Genomic DNA, 7,884 nt, shown 5'->3' with positions numbered 1-7,884 from the left:
GCTGTGGGGTGCTCAGTTGCAGGCTGAGGTTAAACCACGACAACTATAAAAAGAAAAAAAACTGTAGCTAATTAAATATCACACTGCCTTTGGAAAAGAAAACTGAATCAGAGGAGGCTGAGAGGGCTATCTGTTCTCAGCCCAGTGACCAGAAACTGTAACTAAGGAACCTACCTTGCTTCTACCACACGGCACTGATTTGCTTTTTCATTGCAGGTTGTGGTCTGCGGCTGGGCTCTTGCTCCCTGCAGCCTAACCGGCACTGTAATTCACCTTCTGCAAAAACTCCCTGCAGAGATTTTGTTGCAATGCCTAGTGGGGATGGTCAGGTTTTCCATCTCTTCAGACTCCAGTCAAGTGCTTTAAGCATTCTGACCAAAAAGTGAATGACCCAGTTAGAGAATGAAATATTAATACTTGTATATTTTCTGTCTCCTAAGCAACTATTCTTCTCTTCTTTCTTGTTTCAGAAGATCTAAAAATACACACACGTACATGAAAAGATTAAGGCAAAAATATACATTATTATTTCCCTCAGAAAGATATGTGCTCTCCCCTACCTGAGATATTTTTTTGCTATGCCTTGTAACCAGCAAACGCTAGAAAGACATTTGCATCACTTCATTGGAGAGATGTGAGGGAACCTGCTGGCTTGTGTTAGGGAGCTCTCATCCCGTCCACATCATGGACCTCTGCTCCAGTGCCGGGAGCGCCTCATCCTCACCCTCCTTCTCCAACCTTGGGGGTCGCAGGGCTGTTTCTCACACTGTTTTCCTCACTCCTCACCACCTTTGAGGCGTTTTGCCCTTTCTTAAATACGTTTTCATAGAGGCGCCACCAGCTTGGCTGAGGGGCTCGGCTGTGCCCCGCTGTGGGGCTGGTGGAACCGGCTGGAACCGGCTGTGCCCAGCATGGGGCAGCCATGACCTCCCCTCAGAGAGGCTGCCCCTGCAGCACCCCGCTGCCAGCACCTCACCACGGACACCCAGTACGGAGAAACCCAATAAAGAGAAAATTCAGGACATTTTCTGGGATCCAATGAAGTGAAACTCGCACCGCTCTAAGAATGACAATAGTTTGCTGTTTTTCCTTGATGGAAAGTGCTATTTTTCCCCACTCACAGAAGGGACTTCTTTTTAGCAGTTGTCTGAAATTTGCGTGATCCTTTATGGTCCGAGCAAGCTGAAATTGAATTCTCCTTAGTGAAATGAGTCATCGCAATCTCCCACTCACATCCGTAATCACATCCATGCCTGGCTAACTATTTGAGCTGGTCAAAAGTACGATGAAAGAAATATACCATCAGCTAAAAAGCGCTTGCATGAGAGAACTGAACGGATTTTGAAAAATACAGCTGTTCCCAAGAGGCAGCTATATTGCCTGTTAGCAGCTAAAGGTGAACTGAAATTTCCAACCTGGTTCTCCTAAAACACAGTTTTCACCCGAAGAGAGACTGCAAACTGTTGGCTTTTTATCTTAATTCAGGATGAAAAAAATTATTTAAAGAAAAAAAATTACTTGAATGTTTTCCGGGAGGAAAATTCAATTTCCCAGCTGCCTTCCTAACTCCTTCGAGCAGTCTCTCTTTGCAAAAACACTTTTGTCAAAGCTCTTCCAGCAGGGAATATTTTATGAAATACATTTGAAAGAGATGTTCATCACCCAAAAGATGCAAAGACACATCTTAGTTTCTCCCAACGAATAACGTAATTCTCCCCCTCAGATCAGCCAAACAAAAGTGTACTTCAACAGAGCAGCAAACAAGATGGCCGTCTCTGTCCCCCTGCTTTTCCAGCCCACGCTGCTGGGAGAATGCTCACTGCTCACTTCACAAAGCGCAGGTTGTTAGCGGGACAATAAAGGATAAGTAAATATGCAAACATGAGTCTTAGTCATAGATATTTCTTATCTATGACCTATTAATAAGCTAAAAAATAACAGCTTGGAATTAATTGTTGAGGATACCAGTACACCAAGAGGAAAAAAAACAGGTAGCCTCAGATCAATTTTTCTTCTAGAAGTTGCTATATAGAGACAGAATCTTCCTTTTGTGCACCTACTTCTTAATCTTTGATAAATTTTTAATATGGTTAGCACATAAGGTCCACAAAGGGTCATTAAATCCTCTAATTTTATATTTAGAAGTCCACAGAATTTCTTCAAAACCAATGACAACACATTTTTCACTTGAAGCAATGGAAAGTCCATCACCCCTTTCCTCTTTCCTTCCAGTCATTAATACATCTGACTTACAAAAATTTCACCTGAAACACTATAGACTGACACCAATATAATCATGTGAGTCACCTTCTTTACTGCAGCAGGATTACAAATAGGAATGCTCCTCCTAACATGGCTGTAGAAATGCAGTCCAAGCTTCTTAGTGCTCGGGGACAAAGAAGTAGATGCTTCTGCCTGGGCAGAGGTGACTGTTTTGAGAGATCATGCTTTAGAAATCACGCTGATGGCATATGCCCTCAGAGCCGAGAGCTGTCAGGGAGCCCAGTTTCCTTTTCCTACCTTCACCATAGGTACCATGATTATTGTTTTTATCTTCCTACCAGAACAGAAAGTCTCTTCTTGTGCTGCTGTTTGGTACGTTTGTCAGTAGATTTCCACAAGTTATATTATGTGAAAATTTTGACCTTCATTAAAGTAAAGTAAAGAGGTAACTTTTATACCTGCATTCAGTTATAAAAAAATACATCTATTTTTAGGAAGTAGTTTATACGTACCATGATTATTGTTTTTATCTTCCTACCAGAACAGAAAGTCTCTTCTTGTGCTGCTGTTTGGTACGTTTGTCAGTAGATTTCCACAAGTTATATTATGTGAAAATTTTGACCTTCATTAAAGTAAAGTAAAGAGGTAACTTTTATACCTGCATTCAGTTATAAAAAAATACATCTATTTTTAGGAAGTAGTTTATACGGAGTAGATATTATTATTCCTTCATTCCTATGACTTTTTTTTGGGGGGGGTGTGAATTATTTGTACTACAGTAGTGACTATATCCCCCTAACAGTGTCTGACTGTGCTAGGCACAGTAAATACATGAAACAATAAAGTGACTTCCTGCTTCAAAGAGGTTACACTTTAAGCATACATGACAACAGATGGAGAAAACCCTGGAGTATTAATATTGCATGCACCAGAAGGGATTATTCTCACCACGCATGAATTAGACTGTACAGTGTTGCTACTTGTACTGAAAGTCCTTGGTCCAATACCACATCTTGCAGAACTGGAGGTGGAATTAGATTTTCTTTCAAAGTCTGCAGATTGAGTGCTCCCTCCCACACATTTCATTATAGTGCTGTCAAAGTTCATTCTCACTGGCATTGTCATTTTCATTTTGAAAATGTTTTCAGATTGCAAGAGGCTGCAATGGAAAGAATCACTGACACAAATTTGGCATGCTTTTCTGTAAGCAGTAGAAGGAAACTCTGCCTGCATTGCAGGCATGACAATCAGCATATCCCACGGGTAAGACTACTTGTTTCCCTCATCTGAAAGCAACACAGAACATAGCTGCACCAACAGTCATCATTTACTTTCGCATCAGTGCACCAGTGGTCAGCAACAGGGGAAAAGGAGATCTTAGTAAAATCCAGCATGTTGCACTTGAATATGCAGGGTCTGGAGCATTTCTGCAGCAAACTACTGACCTGAAAGTCCAGATGGTTTGTAAGCAGTGCCCTTACAAGTGATTTTCACTCTGACCAAGCCAATTTAAAATCTGTTATGCTTGTCTCTACTGAGAACAGCTTTTGGCATATCTCAAACACATTGTAGAGTGGTTTTCATTTTTGAGAAGCTTTGTTTCTTCTTCTTATGCCTAAAACATTTGAACTTCCATAGAAGGACTAATCGAACCAAAGGAATACTCTGTCATAGGCTGTGTGTGGACCAGATGTTCTTCCGTTGATGTTGCCAAGAGATTTCTCCCAATGGATTTGAATTGGGAACATGAAGAGGCCATATGGTAGTAAAGATAATTTACATAGCACCTTTTACCACCAAATATCACAAAGCACCTTGCAAATCACCTACTGTACAGGAAGAATTTCACTCAGAACTTAAATGCAAATACCTTTGGGGTAAAACTTGGCAAATACATAATAGCACACAGTAATGCTATGAAACAACTTGCAACTAGTTGTGAAGAACAAAGTCATAGCAAACTGAAATCATTAGAGGAACATAGGCAGACAAATTTTAGTTATAAATCAGTTGCAATCTGCAGAGTTTCACCCTATATGTGAAGCAATAATTTATTAAAACTAGTTTCTTCCTTTTGATAAATGCAATTCTGTTAAAATGGTCTGCAAATATAGACATTGAAAATAGAACACAAGTCTAAGTGGATAACATATTAGTTTTGCAGACTTACTGTGCATATGTACAGTAAATGTGTCTGCATCATCTTAATCTCATGTCCCAAAAGGTAATGTGGCCAAGAAAAGTTATACTATTTTTTATATTTGTTATTAGGAGGTAGCGTGGGAGGTTCTGGACAGTTTCTCATACTGTCATGCATATCACTACGTAAGTTAGAATAATCAAGAAAAAGCAGTTGTTTCAAATACAATAAAGTTTTCTTTCTATCCATCTTGGGAAAAATGAACAGTAGGAGAAAGAACACATGACAGAGTGCAATACGCATCAGAGTCAGCAAAGAAAACAGTTAGTATTTAGTTTTTGAATGAAACAACATAAAATCGCTTTAGTGAGGTCTATTACTTGAAAATGTTACCTTCTTTCGTTACCATTCTACCACTTCCAGACTGACACTTTGTTTCAGCCCAGACTGTCTTATCTCCTGTAGATATATTCGTACTATGTTTATGTGCTGTAAGAAGGCAATTCTAAATGCTGCTCAACAACTCAAATGGATATTAACTAGACATACAACATAATTTAATTTATGCTGCATATTTATAGAGCTCCCAGAAGAACTTGCTACAAAACCATTCACTGCACTTAAAATGAAACTGGAAATGTAGTTTTTATTTAAAGATTTTTTTTGAGATGAGGATTTTCAAAGAAGCCAGGAATTTCAGCTGCCAGCTCCTACCTTTTGATTTTCTCTTTCTACGAATTGTTGTCCACCCGCAGTAATCCAGGCCTGGTCACACAAAGTCACAGCAGTCTGAGCATCACGTTTATCCTCATTACCTAGCCACAGTGGCCCTTCCTACCCCAGAAAAGATAAAGATGTAAAGACAATGTTACTGATTCTATAGTAAGTGACCAGCAGGTCTTGTCCTCATTCCAGCGTTGCAATCTTTTGTAACGAAGAGCGCAACATTTTCAGCATAGACATGTGACAGCTGCAAAACTTTTGTGTATGAAACAAGCTGCTAATTAGGAGCAAAATGTTTTCCTGGAGCTGTTCAAACCCTTAAAATTGACTGTGACAAGATACAGTGTCAGGATATTCCTGTTCGCTCCAAAGGAATAACAGCAGAGACTGTACAGCAGACACACTGCTACGTGGCTGTTTTGAAAATTATGGGTTAGAAAAGACAGACACCAAAGATTTCATGAATAGAAACGCAGATCTCCGTGGGGGAGCAGCACAGCCATGTACTGAGGTTCTGTCTGCTTACCCTTGACACGCATCTAGTTAGCATTCCTGGAAAATGTGCACTAGCAGTATCACTCCACAATTATGATGCCCATTTTCATGGTCATGTTTTGTTCACCCTCCTGATTGTAGTACTTACAATCAGAGGTGCAGAATAGCATGAATGCAGCGCACTCAACCCCCAGGAGCAATTTTCTTTTTTTATTTTTAAAGTAAGAGTCATACGCACTAAAAGGATGTGAAAAGACTATTATTAAACTACCTTTAAATATGTTTAATGGCACCACATGCTGACTCAGAAATTCCTTTCCTCCAAGCCTATACAAAGTGGAGAGCCTAATCCTGAGTGCTTTATTACTGTGTTGATAAATGTACCATATCATTCATTCCTTTTCAGAAAAATTTCACACAGGCCTTTTTTAATACAATGTTTTAAAGATAAAACGCTAATATATCTGTTTAGAAGAGCAATCTTAACTTCTGTAGTAAAAGTAATAATAATAATAGCACCTACCGTACTTTAAATCTTCAAAGTGCTGTATGGATATTAATCAATTTGTCCCTATCGGCAAGGATTTTAGTTTGCATTGGACAGTAAGTGCAGCAGGTAAATAATAATAATAGCACCTACCGTACTTTAAATCTTCAAAGTGCTGTATGGATATTAATCAATTTGTCCCTATCGGCAAGGATTTTAGTTTGCATTGGACAGTAAGTAGCAGCAGGTATCTTACTCCCCCCCCCCACGGTATTTTCCCCTTCCTGTTTTATTGCATATATCCTAGATGAGGGCTTCGCTTCTCTCTCCATGGGAATTCCAGACATCCCTTACTGGTGCTACTGAATGGTTTGAATTTGCTTTTACCAGCCAGAGGAACCCATCAGACATCTATTATTTGTAAGATCTCTCAGGAATGGAAAGGAGAGTCAACTTTCTTCTGAGGCCTGCTCTCTTGCCATGACACTGAGCTGCCCTGGGTAGGTTTCACAAGGAAATATCCCTTTTTTTCTAGCTCCAATGCCCTTGTTTACTATCACAACTAATAGAACCAGACTAAGCCAGAATCTCGTCTTTTGCAAGTAGTGGGGTAGAAAACTCACGATGAGCAGGAGGGATCAGGGATGGTCCTTACACAAACACAATGATAAAAGTTATTGTCCGTAGTTTTTTTCGAAGTAGCCCAGTGAAGCAGGGCTTGACAATTCCTGCTGTTTATAGGACACCACCTCCTTTTCAAGTGGCAGGAAGCGCAGGCAAGAGAGTCAGTTCTGCTCTACAAACTAGAGCCAACTGAACAATAACTGAGATTTGTAGAGCCAGAGCCTGTCACGGCAGCAATGAGAGTCTGCCATTCCAGAAAACAGTTGAACTTAAAACGTATTGCACTCCCATCCCACCCAGACACTCAGAAGCTGGTACAGTCCCAGTTCCTCTTTGCAGCATCTCTTCTTTCTGTAAGCGTTCAGTAGTGTAAAGTACCCACGTCCTTGAAATTTCAAATTAAACCCCAAGGAGATTAAGGAGTTTGCAGATGTAACGAGCATTAATTCAGTAGTCTCTGTTGGCAGAAGAGCATTCGATGTTCAAGTGCATTACAGCCATTTATCTTTGGCTTATCCAGGAAACTATTTCTATAAGCTTGTGAGGAGAACATTGTCAATAAACATTAAAATAAAACCATTGGAGCAGCTTGGCAATCCCACTTCCAAATGGTACCAGCATAGAGGTAAGGCATATCCACAGCAGCTGTGAACGTGCTGTGACCTTGTGTTGCTTCGCTGTCTTCCCTTCCTATCTTATCACGATACGTGTCCTGAAAGTGCTCTGCCGCATGCTTGCTTCCCCAGGGACTGTATGGCTACCTCTGCAGAAGCAATTCTGAAGGGTTGTGTTAAAACCCAACTCCCCGCTTTTATGACCAATACAAACGAGTAGATCTAGAGAAAACAGCCCCTGCACAGTGATCACCTTGTCCTTTGCTAATACCAGTAAACAGTGCTCCAAGAAGACGCAGGCTGGTATTTTGCCACAGAGACAGCACTTCTCTATCACACAACAAAAAAAAAAAGACATTAATTTCTTAGGTGCCCAAGTGAATCATCTTTGATTCAGACATCAGCCGTTAAGCTTTTCTCTTGAAAAACTAACATGCACATGGCTTGTATTTTCCATTATATCCAGAGCTATATTCTGAATTCTGTCTTGGAGGCTGCAATAGTTACAGATTAGGTTTTGATGACAAGAATTAGGAAGGTATTATTTGTAGAGAGTAGGACTTGCTAGAAGAATTTAT

This window comes from Aptenodytes forsteri, unplaced genomic scaffold (genome assembly GCF_000699145.1).
Source record: "Aptenodytes forsteri isolate BGI_AS27 unplaced genomic scaffold, ASM69914v1 Scaffold237, whole genome shotgun sequence".
Classification (NCBI taxonomy): Eukaryota; Metazoa; Chordata; class Aves; order Sphenisciformes; family Spheniscidae; genus Aptenodytes; species Aptenodytes forsteri.
The sequence above is the reverse complement of the archived record's forward strand: the minus strand, read 5'-3'. Positions refer to the sequence as shown.